Consider the following 14,672-nt stretch of genomic DNA (forward strand, 5'->3'; position numbering starts at 1 on the left):
GAGAGAGAGAGAGAGAGAGAGAGAGAGAGAGAGAGAGAGAGAGAGAGAGAGATTCTTTCTTTATAGGAACAGTGTAATGCGTCTGGACATTCGTAACACCTCACAGTATTTAGTCACCGTATTTATGTCTTTTTTCCCTACCCTTGGTATGAGGGGAAATGATTGATATTCAAGCAAGTTCTCTAGGGGGAGGCAACAACCATAGCCAGATTCTTCCCAACTCAGATATCTGTGTCAGCTCAGAATGTATCTTTTTCATGCTTTGCTCTGTGGATTTATAACTGTTTAGACTCTTCCATACATTTTAGGTATATTTTGTGCCTTCAGACACTGCAAATAATAATCAGCATTTGGATTAAAGTTGTTTAATAATAAAACATGTCTACTCCTAATGCTCTTATTCTCTGGGATGAGGTGTGCTCTGTTTCTGGGTGTGCTGCAGCCAGGTATTGAATTCTGCCTGTGGCCATGCACAGTTGTTGGGGAACTTTACTCAGGGATTCATGGGGATAGACCATGCCCTCTTTATCCTGTGTATATCTGCTGTCCACTGATACCAGACAGTAGACAGTAGGAGGAAGGACTGGACAGCAATTCCAGGCTTTGGTTAGTCAATCAATTTCCTTTAAAAGATTGAGTTCTTGGAAAGCTCTTGGGGAGAATTGGGCCATAGCACACATTGCATATGGGCATCATTTCTCATGCCAGCTGCCTACTTTCCTTAGTTCTGCGTTCTCTCTGGCCTCAGATCACTCTTCCATCTGCATGCTTAGCTCTCATGGGATTGCTATTTTGCCTCCTCAATGGATGCCCTTTGTAAGGTCTGTGTCTTCTTTTCTCTCAAGGACGTGTCCTACACTTAGCTGTCTCCCTGACTAGACTCCTTCCCTACAACCTTCCTGATGTTTGTATTTCCCAGCGTTACCTACATTTCAGTATTCTCTTTGATTTCTAGAGCTTCCTGGAGAAAAGAACATTGGGTAAGTCAGGATGATCCAAGGAAGCCAATTTTCATGAAAAAATGACTCAATTTCTGGAAACCCAAAGAAGAGTACCGGGTCGTTACTCTTCCAGCTTTGAAGCAGTTGTAAACTTTTCCCATATGGGGACATAGTTTTCAGACAGAAGATGTGGACAGAGGGGAGACTCTCCCACATTATCTACACAGACAGGGCCAGCTATAAGAATACTATAAGTTCTCTGCTTTAAGGCAAATCAGGTCAGGGGAAAACTAATTCTCTACTGAGTCATGTCTTCAAGTTCTGGAAAGGAGAAATGACATACAAAAAAGAGGAAAGGACCACCGGGTCTCACAGCTTTGACACAGTAGGTATTTACTTTCTATAATACTCACCGCTGCTTCTTCATCTAATAACCTCTTACTTTAATAATTCAAAAGAAACCATATTAAATATTTCAACATTATTAAATATTATAATTACATATTAAGTATAATCAAGTATCTCACATAATAAGAGGCATGGAAAGCATCCAATGGGTAACTCGGCTCTCTTATGCTTCTACCTTCATCGGTTACTTTTTCTTTCTTTTTTTTTTTTTTTTTTTTTTTTTTTTTTTTTTTTTTGGTTTTTCGAGACAGGGTTTCTCTGTATAGCCCTGGCTGTCCTGGAACTTACTCTGTAGACCAGGCTGGCTGGTTACTTTTTCAGTAATCCTACATTTTCAAATGTAAGTGTTCACGAATGAACACCCATATCTTAAAGCCTTGTCTTGTACTCTTAGATTTGACAAGACAAAATTGGATAAAGACCTAAAAAAAATGTTAACTCACCTTTCCTGGTTATGGATATAATAAACAAGGTAGCATTTCTTAATGCAACACCTTTTAATTCTTTTTTTTTTTTTTTTTTTTCGAGACAGGGTTTATCTGTATAGCCCTGGCTGTCCGGCTGTCCTGGAAACGCACTTTGTAGACCAGGCTGGCCTTGAACTCAGAAATCTGCCTGCCTATGCCTCCCAAGTGCTGGGATTAAAGACATGCGCCACTACGCCTGGCTCACTTTCTAATTCTTAAAACATTCTCTTATTTCATACCATTACTGATTTTTAGCAAATTTTATGAATAAAATTTTATGAATTTATACTTGATTCTTCTCCCCAGACAAAGAAATTCTAGATAATAACTCCTTTCCTTGTCAGTAATCTTAGCCATTGCTTTATTTTTCTCTCTTAGCAGTATTTTGGTCAGAATAGATAAGTTATGAAAGGACTGCACATAGCCCCAATATAGTAGGCGAGCTCCTAGGCACTGCCTATGAAAGGAAAGGATAATTACCAGTGTTACCTGATAACCCTCAAGCCTCACCTCACAGCCTGAACCAGACACTGAGCTCCAGTGACAACAGGGATGATCTTTGCAGCAAGAACAGCTCAATCCATGGAAAGGTGAAATGACTATGGCCAGATTTTGAAAGAAAGACTAGCAAACATTTCCCCTGAGCACTTCGGGTGAGCAGTTCAATGGTATTCAAAGAGCAGTTAATGAGGGCAGATTCTAGCGTGGAGTTTCCAGGATAAGAAAGTGTCATGGGTCTCTCCTCTCGCTCTCCTCATCCTCTCCTCACTCTCTCCTCTTACTTTCTAGCTTTTCTTCTCTCTCTCCTTTCCCCCCTTCTCTCCTCTTGGCCATGGCCGGTCTCTCTCTTTCCACCTTCTCTCCTTTCCCCCTAGCTTTCTACAATAAAGCTCTAAAACCATAAAAAGAAAAGAAAGGGTCATGCACCAAGAAAAACCAAGTATTCACCAATAAACTGAAATGTATTTACACTCAAAAATATACCCAGACACATTGATTGACATATGTGCATACTCAGATATAAGGACCTAGATCCATGCAGACATGTTCATCCTATCAGTACATATGTTGCATTTAAAAAGCAGAGGCATAGGTTTGAATACTGCAGACAGAGGAGCTATGCTCACCACAGCTGGAAAACAGGGCCCATGGATGCTGCTTTAGGGCATTTCTGCCCAGTGCACAGCTTCAGTGTGATAGTAAACCAAGCAGTTCCATGCAATCAACTGCTAAGGTACAAGGCTTATCTCTGAGAAAGTGATTTCATTTCTGCCAGGCATCTTGTTATACACAGCTAACCCTCTTGTTATTAATTGCTTACTTTCTTACTCTAAAATTCTGATTTTTTCAGGTCAGCGGGATGGCTCAAAAAGGGAAAGTGTTTGCTGCCAATCCTTGAAGATCTGAGCCCAATCTCCAGGACAACCTAGTAGAAGGAAAGAACCAATTGTCCTCTGACCTCCACACTTGTACCATGGTGTACACACACACACACACACACACACACACACACACACACACACACACACACACACACACACACACACACACACACACACACACACACACATACACATACACATTAAATATAATTTAAAAATTCAACAAATAATTTAAGAATTCTGATTTTCTTACCAGAATCCCTGAAATATGAAAAATGCCAAACCATTCTTCAAGCTATCTCTTTTCTATGGTCATATTCATATCAGTAGCCATTTTATTGGTGTTGCATCAGTTTCCAGGGAGACTGCTATGCTTTATATATGGAAGCATTCTCTTCATTTTCGATCAGCCATTCAAGACAGATATTGTTAAAGGGAGGAAAACGGTGTGGTACCTGGTTAGCGAATATACTTACTCTCTTGAAGAGGATGCTACTATCCACTGTACCCAGGTGGATCTTCTCTGTCCCAAAACATAGTGTCATGGGCACCAACAGGTGTTCTTAGCATCTACATATACTGCTTTCTCTTTGGTGGCCTCAGAGTGTACAGGTGAAGGTTATGGCAAAGGCTAATTTTCGTTGCCATCTTAGTTATATGGAGCAGCACCTAGATTAGTGCAATATACTTCTAAGGATGCTCATTGGCTCTTCCCAAAGAACATTAACTAAGGATGAAGATATGCTCTGCATATCAGTGGTCACATTGCTAGATTGGAGAGTCGATATTTAACAGAGAAAGAAAAAGAGGAAAAAAAACCCACCCTGAAGTCGGTCTGTTACTCTGTCCTTAGCCACTTCAATGGATGCTGCTCTGCTCCATTATACTCTTCCATTATGGTGGATTGAAACTCTGAGCCCAAAGAAGTACTTCCTCTTTTTAAGTTGTCTTGTCAAGTATTTTGCCACAGCAGTGAAATATCTAACACATAAAATTGGGACCAAAGAAATGAAGTCATTGTGATGAAACCTGACCATGTGATTCAGAAGTCTCAGGAACAGGTTTGTTGGGTGAGGTGTGGTAGGGGTGGGTAGAACATTGAAACGCTTCAAGACGATGGATAGAGAATTTCTAGGGTGTTGGGAGAGGAGCTTAGCAATTCTGATGGGTCCTCCAAAGACCAGAATGCCAATAGGGTTGCAAACAGAAAGCACTATGTTTGTGAAGTTCCAGACCGAAGGGAAGACTGTTGCAGGCTGGAAATGAAGCTATTCCTAAGCTGGTAAGGATGCTCTGCACTTTGTCTTTGTCACAAGACCTTGTTAAGGACTAACCTTAAAGCTGAGGAGCTACTTTATTTAATGGGAGAAATTTCAAAGCACGCCAGCATTCCGGCTGCCCCATGAATGTTGCTGACTGTTTTTAGCTAGGTCCACAGTGATAATCAATGATCAGGATGCATAGGAAAAATCTGGGGACTGCTAAGGTGACTCATTGGTAAAAGTGCTCGCCACCAAGCCTGATCATCTCAATCTGATTCCCAGGACCCACATAGTGGAAGAAGAGAACTGACTCTCACAAAACGTCCTCTGACCTCTACAAGGGGGCCATGGTATACACACAATACACAATAAAATAAGTAAAATTTAATTTAAAAAATCTTTAAGGAATTTGAAAACATTCATATTGACCAAGGAAAGTGTGTATGCTGAAGAGACCATGATAAAGATGATAAAGATGCCAACGACTTTGCCCTGGGACAGTGTGGCTTATACTTGAGAACATCTAGGGAACAGGCTGGAGCCCACCCATCTTAAACTCAATGATGTAGAGGCTTGAACTTGTTTGCAAGATGACTTGGTTTTGAAAAGAGAGCTCTGCAGATGCCTGCATGCCCAGGGCCATCTTGAAAAGAAAATGTTTCCTAGCATTCAGCAACTAGCTATTCCGAAATCCCTACAGCTGTGGCCCAAGAGGGTCTAATTACTGCCCAACCTAGTTGGTGACAGACCTGGAAGCCATCCATTTGATGTTAACTTTTTTGTGTATGCACAATTCAAGAGTTTTGAGGTCATATAGGCTATCCTCAAATTTCCCAGGAGAGCCAGGCAGGCAAGCAAGGAGGCAGGACACCTGCAGGCAGCCACGGATGGGGCAGTGTGAAAAGGAAAGGCTGAGGTCAACAGGCGTTAGCCTTGGCAGGCTCAGCGAACATCTGCTGAAGAAAGCTGCCGGCAGTGAGCATGCCCATCCCAAGAGAGGGGTCATATTGATTGCAACCTGCAAGGCCATAGGGGTAGGGCTGCATTGGAGGCTGGGACTCATACTATGTCATAATGTACTCCAGATTCCATCCATGGGGCTTTGAGAAATGTTTTTCCTGCTGGGGTTTGGCATTGCTTTTGTCTCACCCCTAATTTCTGTTGAGGGTGCCTACACTAATGGCTATTTTCCCTTTTCTTCTTTTATTAAGTACATGGTTCCAGCATATGGGCCATGCCGTCAGTACTTTTGGTACATCTTTTCTCTTAGCTAAACCCTTTTGCAAATACCCTCACAGACACTCTTGTGTACTCCCTTTGGAATGAGACTATGTGGGTTATGCCATTGGATATTGAAAATATGTTATTTGCTTCTAACTAAACAGGGACTTATGAATGACTTTAATCTCAGAGAAGACTGAGATTGGAATCTTGAACAATGTTGGGCATGTTAAGATGATAGCTAATTTTGAGAATGATTTGATGAGTGTTTCATTATGAGATGGACATTAGCATATTGGGAGCACAAGTGAAAGGAGAAACCTATAGCCTCTCTCTCTCTCTCTCTCTCTCTCTCTCTCTCTCTCTCTCTCTCTCTCTCTCCTTGACATGTTGTATACTGCCTTGCTATGCCTCTTCTTCTCTGCCATGATAGACTGAAATCTCTGAAGCAATGGGCCTAAATATTAACCCATTTCCCATTATGTTGTTTTGCTTGTTTTTTTTTTCAATAAAAGCTCTGTCCAATATAGCAAGTATCCACTTGTATCTTACAATGGCTAACATACAGTAAAAGCCTCATTACTGTCCTCAAAGTTGGATTGGGCTAGGTATTTTTCTCCTGGAGGCTTCCTTAGTCAGAAGAGCCATCAGAATCTTCCGAGCTTTACCCAGACAATGAGTGGTTCCTCCAAGTGTCTCTTATTGTCTTCTTAAGAAGTGTCCTTTCCGTCTCTAGAAGAAACTATGTTCTACTCCACAGGAAACCCCAGGGTCCTCCAAAGACATTGAAATTCTCTCTCACAATCAGAATTCCCCCTGAAGGCCCCACAGAGAACCTAGAGGTGCCAAGAATCCTCACGGAGGTTGTCTTTGAACATGCTGAGCACACACCCCCTCCCCCAGAATGGGGTTTCAAATCTCTCTGTGTATTCTTAAACCCCTGCTATCAAAGCTCTAAGTTAATGTTCTTAAATGTTGAAGGTTAGGCAAGCCCCTGCACCTCACAGCCCCTCCCTGCATTAGTGTCTGAGTATAATTCCATTTTAGTTGGTGGTCATCAGAAGTGAAGAATAGAACGGTTTTCACAAGTGTAAGAGAAGTGTGGGAAATGCAAAGACCCTTGGGCCACTGATCCCACTGTCAAGGTGTATGGGAAGTGGTCAACAGAGGGCCTGTGGCACAATTCCACAACAAAAACAGGTGGTCATGATGAGATATGGAGATATGTGAATATAAATAAATTACAATGAACTGTATGCATTAAAATGTCCCAATGAAACTCATATTTTGGGATCCCAAGCTATAAAAAGTGATAAAGTATGTGATAGTAAAGTCTAGAATCCTCTTTCTGTAATTTACAGATAGTGACAACCTGAGCATATCCTAGCTTACCCTGAATCTCACTGTTTCACTCAGATAATATCAATGATAACAACCTCGCTGTTTTTATTCTATGGTTAGGAACCACAACAATAAGTAGACCTCAGTGAATGCTTACTCTGTGCCAGGACTTTCCATTTCATCTCACTGGACCTTACTACTGTCATCTATGGTTACCGGTGAAAGAAAATTAGGTTCAGAGATGTTTTCTGATTTCCGTACATAGTGTGTTAGTGAGGTTGGTGGCTATAACAAAATGCCAGAGACTAGGTGGCTTCAGACAGCAGAAATGTATTTCATGCAGTTCTAGTGTTTCTAGTGAGTGTCTATTTCCCAGCTCAAGGTTGGAACCTATTTACAACATGGAGATTTATTTTGTAAGAGTTAGTGTTGCCATTTATGGCCTCTGGGGGACTGCCTCCTAATAGAATTAGTTTGGGGACTTAAGATTTCAAGTCACAAATTTTGAGAAGAGCTGAAGGACAGAGACACCAGGTATCTTCATAGATGTAAGTGTCAGCACCATGCCTGGAACACACGGACTCTTGTTATTTTCCTTGGCTGGGCTCCTAAGCAAGAGGAACAGGAAAATATATCCATGCCCCTTGGGTGAAAACCTATTACATATCAATGTGTGACCTGGTTTTACATTTTGCTCTGGACTTTACAACTGTATGACTTTTTCAACTAGAATGATCCACAACTACTAAAATACAACTTCCTCAGTACACAAGCTTCTCTCCTCTGACAGCTTTTGTGGAAACGTAGCAATCCCAAATGGCAGTGTAGACTGAGACAAGAGGAGCTGCACTTCCCCTACTTTCCTGGAAGTGAAGGAATTTTCTTTTCCTGCATTAGGGTAGAGCCTAGTGAACCCTTATGAGAAATAGTATAGCCTTTTCCCATACAGTAAGTCAGACTAGAACCAGAAAGACTTTGCCTAGAATCTTTTGTCACTAAGCATCCGAGTATCTATTTTCCTGATTCTGGACCCTCTCTGTTGTCTTCTCATCATAGGATGTTTCTGGAGCTTTGGGTTTGTTTTGAAGTTCTTGTAAGGTACCTTTATAAGTAGGCCCTTGAAGATGAGTGCTCCCATGGTGATTTGCCCACCCAGAGCACTTGTCTCTGGACACAAGGTGTCAATCTTGGAGCTCAGCCAACCGTTTCATCTCTGCATCCCCATACAGGGTACTCAGGCAGAAGTTAAGAGTTTTCTATAGGGATAAGAAAAAGCAGTTTTTTCTTCAAGACTCAGAACTGGTGTGCTAGCCTTGGGCCTCATCCTTGTTGGTGGGATCTTACCCAGTGAGATACTGGTGGGGTATCAGCCAGGTCCTGAGACCTGCTTCCATGTGATTGCCTGTTCACAGACGGTGGATAAATAGTAGCCTGTCTTTGCTGGGGGAAGATGGCTTGATTGGGAGCAGATCAATCAGTGACCTCAACTTCCCAGCATGCTTATGGTAGAATGCAGAGAAGATACCAGTTTGAATTTTGTTGAGGGTCGGGAGGCAGCATCTCTAACATGGGCAGTGGCCTTGGTGGAGGCTCCTGGGGTGTGGTCTGAGGGGTAAGAGTCCTCTGAGGGGTAAGCTTCGTCGTCCTATATTCTGCACTACAACTGATCTTAAGGAGCTTCCTGAGGTGACCACCCTTTATGGGGACAGTGGGAAACATTCTCTTTTTTCCCACTGTTTCTTTGGGGGAAAATAAAGGCCCATGTTAGGAGCTAAAAGAATATGTATCCTGGGGTCTTTTTTACAGTTTTTTCCCCCCTATGATTGTATTTCAGCTCCTTCCTGGACTGAACCCCTTACTGGTTTCATGTTTTTCATTCAGAAACTTATCATCAGACGCAGCTAACTTCCCCTCCATAGACAGCGCTGGTGGCGTCAGGAGAAAGCCGTATTTGGGCTGTGCTTTCAATAGTGATTCTGAAGGGAAAACAAAGAGATGGCACCTCGACAAGGAGGGATTTTAAGAGAGAAAATAATTCAGAAAAACGAACACAAATAAAACCCTAAGGCACGTAGAGAAGTCCTCAGCAAGTCCTGTGCTTTCCCACTTAAAGTCCTAGAGGTCTTGCCACTGAAGGCTGATGAGCTACTGAGTTCTACTCTAAGAATAAGACTCCAAGGGTAACTAATACACAGGGACAAGCTAGGGAGAAATACTCTGTCTACATTGATCCTAGTGTCCTCTGATTTCTTGTAAGGCCCAGGAACAGTCTAAGGAGCCCACAGGCCAAGGAGCCCAGTGAGGGAATTCATGATGCCCAACTTTCTAAGAGCAAGATGGAAAGGAATGAGGAAAGAGATAGAAGAAATTAAAGGATAAAAAATGAGTTTCATGGTTAGACCTGTGCGGAGGTGGTGGGGAGCGTGTCGGCTTCGAGCTCCTCTCGCCCAAAGTGTGGCTTCACTAGGCTGCGGAGGAGCCTCTGTAAGGAAGGCAGGATGAAGGTGGGAGCTTGACAGCTTCAGGGAAGGCCCGTAGCAGTGACAGCGACCCGGAGTCATGAGCGACAGCGGCGAGCAGAACTACGGGAATCCTGTTCTGCTTCCCGAAGTGGAAGTGCTCACGGATCGGGGAAATCTGCAAGACCTCGCTCCAAGGAAGATTCAAGGCGTTCTAGGTCAAAGTCGAGATCCAGATCTGAATCTAGGTCTAGATCCAGAAGAAGTTCTAGAAGACATTATACAAGGTCACGATCACGATCTTGCTCGCATAGATGATCCCAGAGCAGGTCTTACAGCCGAGATTATCGGAGGCGCCACAGCCACAGCCATTCTCCCATGTCTACTCGAAGGCGTCATGTTGGGAACCGGGCAAATCCTGACCCCAACTGTTGTCTTGATGTGTTTGGGTTGAGCTTATACACCACAGAAAGAGACCTAAGAGAAGTGTTCTCTAAATATGGCCCCATTGCTGATGTGTCTATTGTATATGACCAGCAGTCTAGATGTTCAAGAGGATTTGCCTTTGTATATTTTGAAAATGTAGACGATGCCAAAGAAGCTAAAGAATGTGCCAATGGAATGGAGCTTGATGGGCAACGAATTAGGGTTGATTTCTCTAGTACAAAAAGACCCCATACCCCAACACCAGGAATTTATATGGGGAGACCCACTTATGGCAGTTCACGCCGCCAAGACTATTATGACAGAGGATATGATCAGGGATATGATGACCGGGACTATTACAGCAGATCATACAGAGGAGGAGGTGGTGGAGGAGGTGGATGGAGAGCAGCTCAAGACAGGGATCAGATTTAAAGAAGATGGTCACCTTCTCCTTACTACAGTCGTGGAGGATACAGGTCAAGTTCTCGATCACGATCCGATCATGATCCTACTCACCTCGTCCCTACTAAAGCATGAAGTTGAAGACTTTCTGAAACCTGCCATAGAGCTGGGATATTGTTTGTGGACAATATTTTCTATTGTCTCCTGTTTAAAAAGTGAACAGTGCCTAGTGAAGTTAGGTGACGTTTACACCTTTTATGATGACTACTTTTGGTGGAGTTGAAATGCTGTTTTCATTCTGGATTTGTGTAGTTCGATTTGCTTTGTTCAAAGTTAAGTGTTTTCAGAAAAGTATGTTTTGCATGTATTTTTTTACAGTCCAAATTTTGACTGCTGAGAAGTTTCTATTGTAAAAAACTTCATTTAAAAGGTTTTTCTACTGAATCCAGGGTATTCTGAAGATCGAAGCCTGTGTGTAAAATGCTACCAGATGGCAAAAAGCANCAATAAACAAGTTTGATTTTTACTTTTCTTTCTAAATATCAATGCTTAACCAGAACCATTCTTAAGTTATCAGTAAAAAAGTAAAAAGTTAAATAAAAATAATTTTCTTTCAGGAGTCCATGAAACTTGCCATATTCAATATACCTGCAATTAAGTGTTTAAAAAATATGCTGTAACTCTGTACTGCTAGTATTAGAACAAAAATCTTCCCATACAGCAAATGCTTAATGCTTTCATTAATGTGGATGTGTCGGCCTTTATGTAATCTGTATTATATATAGCAGGGAATAAGAGCTTCAGATACATGCCTTTAAAGGGCTGTTTCTTAAGGCTGTTAAAAGGAGATAACGGTATTTCAACTAATTATCAACAAGTGACAATACATTCCACTACAGATGGACTCTTGTTCTTCTAGCGTTTAGACTATATGAAAATACTGGGTGCTTCAAAGTATGGAAGGAGAGAAGGGATTATCAAACCTGTGTCATGGATGAAGACTGCCTGTTCATTTTTAAAATATGATTTTTAGGTCCTTTGCTTACCAAAGGAGGCTCAATTCACTCAAATGTTTTGAGAACTGTTTAAATAAAGGCAAGAAAAATTGCTGATGCAACTTGTTTTACAAAGACAAAAAATGAGTTTCACTACACCATCAGATTGGTCTTTTTTAAAAAAAATTTTATTAGATATTTTCTTCATTTACATTTCAAATGCTATCCCGAAAGTCCCCTGTAGCCTCCCCCCACCCTGCTCCCCTACCCACCCACTCCCACTTCTTGGCCCTGGCTTTCTCCTGTACTGGGGCTTGAACTCACTGTGTAACCCAGGATTCTCTCAAACCCATGAACCCTTAGTCCCTAAATCAAAAATTACTGGCTTCCATCACCATATCTGATCAAAATAACTTAACATAGCAGGAGAGAGAGAGAGAGAGAGAGAGAGAGAGAGAGAGAGAGAGAGAGAGAGAGGATAGCAATTCAGATCCACATGGTTTATATGCTGATCACCTCCTAGAATTAAGCCATCCTTTTCCTGGTGAACCTGAGGCTGAGGGGAGGCAAGAGTGACATGCAGGTCATTTGAGGAGAAAGCACACATCTGCCCCTTCATACTGGGATGTGTGACAGTAATTTCACCTGCAAGCAGGTCTCTGGTCTAGGGAGGAGGGTGTTGGCTGATATGGTGAGATCCTCCCAAAGCAACTGGGTATAAAGCTAGCACACCAATCCTGGGATGTAAGGAAAGCCACTGCTTTCCTCTGTCCCAAAAGAAACTCTAACTTCTGCCCAAACCGGAAGCAAGCATTCTGCGTGGGAATGAACAGATGAAGTGGTTGGCTGAGCTTCTATGGGGCAGCAACTTGCGAGACTGTTCCTCTGTGTGTAGCCCAGAAGGGTGGGCATACATGGAGCTCTATACCACAGCATGTCGTGAAATCACTAAGGTGTGCCCTTGAAAGCAGGTTCTGCTATTTTTCTAGCTACATAACCCTAAGCAGACCCCTTAGCCTCTTGAGCATCGGCTCGCATCCTTATGGAATCTATACAATGGGACAGAAATTCTGTTTTAAAGGATGAATGAAGAAAGCTTGACACAAGGCGCCTTCAGCTGCCATTAGAGTTCGGTGTATATATCCGGTGCTCAACCCTTGGTGACCATTCTTGATATAGGAAATATGGTCACAAAGTGACCAGTTACAATGCCGTAGTTTTAATATATGACTAAGAGAAGTTCTAAAATATACGCAGAGAAGCTCACAAATCAAAACCACACAGCCCAATTCATTTTAAAGTGTGAGTTCTCTTGTGTAACCCTCAATCAAAGTAAGAAGAAAATATATGCAGACCTCCCAAAGCCTTCCTGTGTTCCTCTCTAGGTGACACCTGCAGAACCCTAAAGTAGTGCCAGTTAGATTTTTGAAATATATATGGGCAGAATCATATATATACTTTTTTCTTTCAACGTCGACTTGAGAGATTTAGCAACATTTCTTCATGAAGTTTGTTTTCATCTCTGTGGAGGACTTCATTGTATGAATGTGCCATAATTCATGAATTCTTTGATTAGCTGGCTTTACATCTGCTTTTGTTTGGGATTACTGTGAAAGCACTGACTCCTGTACTTGGGTTGGGTGCATTTGTGCATGCCTTTCTATTAGACCCCTGAGTTCCCAGACAGCAGAGGCAACGGTTCTGACTTCCAGGCCTTGACATCCTTGTCTGACAGCTGCTATTGTTCCACATCTCTTCAGAGTCTTCCATCATGTAATTTATTTTATTCTTCTTATTCTTCTTTTTTTTTTTTTCGAGGCAGGGTTTCTCTGTACAGCCCTGGCTGTCCTGGAACTCACTTTGTAGACCAGGCTGGCCTCGAACTCAGAAATCCGCCTGCCTCTGCCTACCGAGTGCTGGGATTAAAGGCATGCGCCACCATGCCCGTCTCATGTATTTTATTTTCAAGTATGCAGGAGGTGCAGGGAACCCAGCAGTGGCTTTAATGTGCAATGTGCATTAACTATGATCATTCATTCCTTTGTTTGTTTGAGATAGGATCTCACTGAATAACTTTGGCTGCCCTTGAACTCTCTATATAGACCAGGCTGCCCTTGAATTCACAGAGATCTGCCTGCCTCTGCCTCCTGAGTGCTGGGATTAAGGGTGTGAGCTGCCATTTTCATCGTACTGTTGTTGCTCTTATTTGGGTACCATCTTGCGCCCTGTTTCTTTTCTTCCATGACTTGCTTTTTCCACATTTTCTGTTCTTGGTTTCTTTTGATGAAATTGTGGATTGAACTGTAGATTTCTGGGTCAGCTTTGCCATCTCACTAGCATGTGGTTAGATTTAGTTTCCTTTGATGTTCTCATGATTGTGTTGTGAGAAGTTCTGTATCAAGTACTGGATACTCAGAAATTGATAACAGAAATGCATTTCTCACAATTCTGAAGTCTTGAGCTCTCAACCCTAAGGTCGCAGGCTCAGTGGTATGAATACCTGTTGCTGTCTGACTACAAGGTGGCTTCTTCTTGTTGCATTTGTGAATGAACCAACTGCTGTGTGAAGCCCAGTTCCACTTAGGTTTGAAGAAATGCTTATGATCAAGCCCTAACCTCTGAACACATCTATGCTGGCTGTTAAATTTTAATGAAAGCTTTACTTATTTTTATGTGTATACTTGTACGTCTGCGTGACTTAGTGTGTACTCACATGTACAGGTACGGACAGAGGATAGAAGAGGGTGTTAGATACCATGGAACTGGAGTTGCAGGCTTCTGTAAGGTTGGGAAGCTAGCAGCAAAACAAGGTCTTCTGCAAGAACAAAAAGTGCTCTTAATTGCTGAACTGTTTTTTCCTGTTCCAGTTTATTCTTAAGTTATGATTAACGTTTTTAGGAGGCACATCCAAACCATAGCAGTATGGATCAATTATTGTAGGGTCATATAGTTGCAATGCCATGAAATCTTGTCCTGTTATGCTCATAGTCTCATATCCACATGGATTCCAATCCCTGTCAACACCGATCTTTTAAATCTACACTATTTTTATATTTTCCATATATGCGGACTCACATAGTTGAGTTTTCAGATTGGTTACTTTCACTTGACAAGACCATTCAAGATTCTTCCATGTCTTATAGTGGCATAGGACCTCATTTATTTTTAGCACTTAACCGTATTTCTTTATCAAATGCCCCTGTTTCATTTGCTTTCTACTGCTGTAATGAAGACCTTGAACAAATGCACCTTAGAGGAAAAAAGGGTTTAGTTCAGTTTGTAGTTGTAGTCCATTATGAAGGAAGATTGGGGAAGGAATTGGTGCTTGAGGTCTTTAGGGAAACACTGGCTTACTACTCATGGTTTGC

The 14,672-nt window shown here is 42.1% G+C and overlaps 1 pseudogene across 1 annotated transcript; it reads left to right on the forward strand.

The window, feature by feature from the left end:
- The first annotated feature begins 9,581 nt into the window (after window positions 1-9,581).
- Window positions 9,582-10,393, forward strand: LOC110325653 (annotated as a pseudogene). Its single transcript, XR_002380754.1, has one exon. The product of XR_002380754.1 is annotated as a transformer-2 protein homolog beta pseudogene (transcript).
- The last annotated feature ends 4,279 nt before the right edge of the window (window positions 10,394-14,672 follow it).

Source organism: Mus pahari, chromosome 8 (assembly GCF_900095145.1).
Source record: "Mus pahari chromosome 8, PAHARI_EIJ_v1.1, whole genome shotgun sequence".
In the NCBI taxonomy this organism is placed as follows: Eukaryota; Metazoa; Chordata; class Mammalia; order Rodentia; family Muridae; genus Mus; species Mus pahari.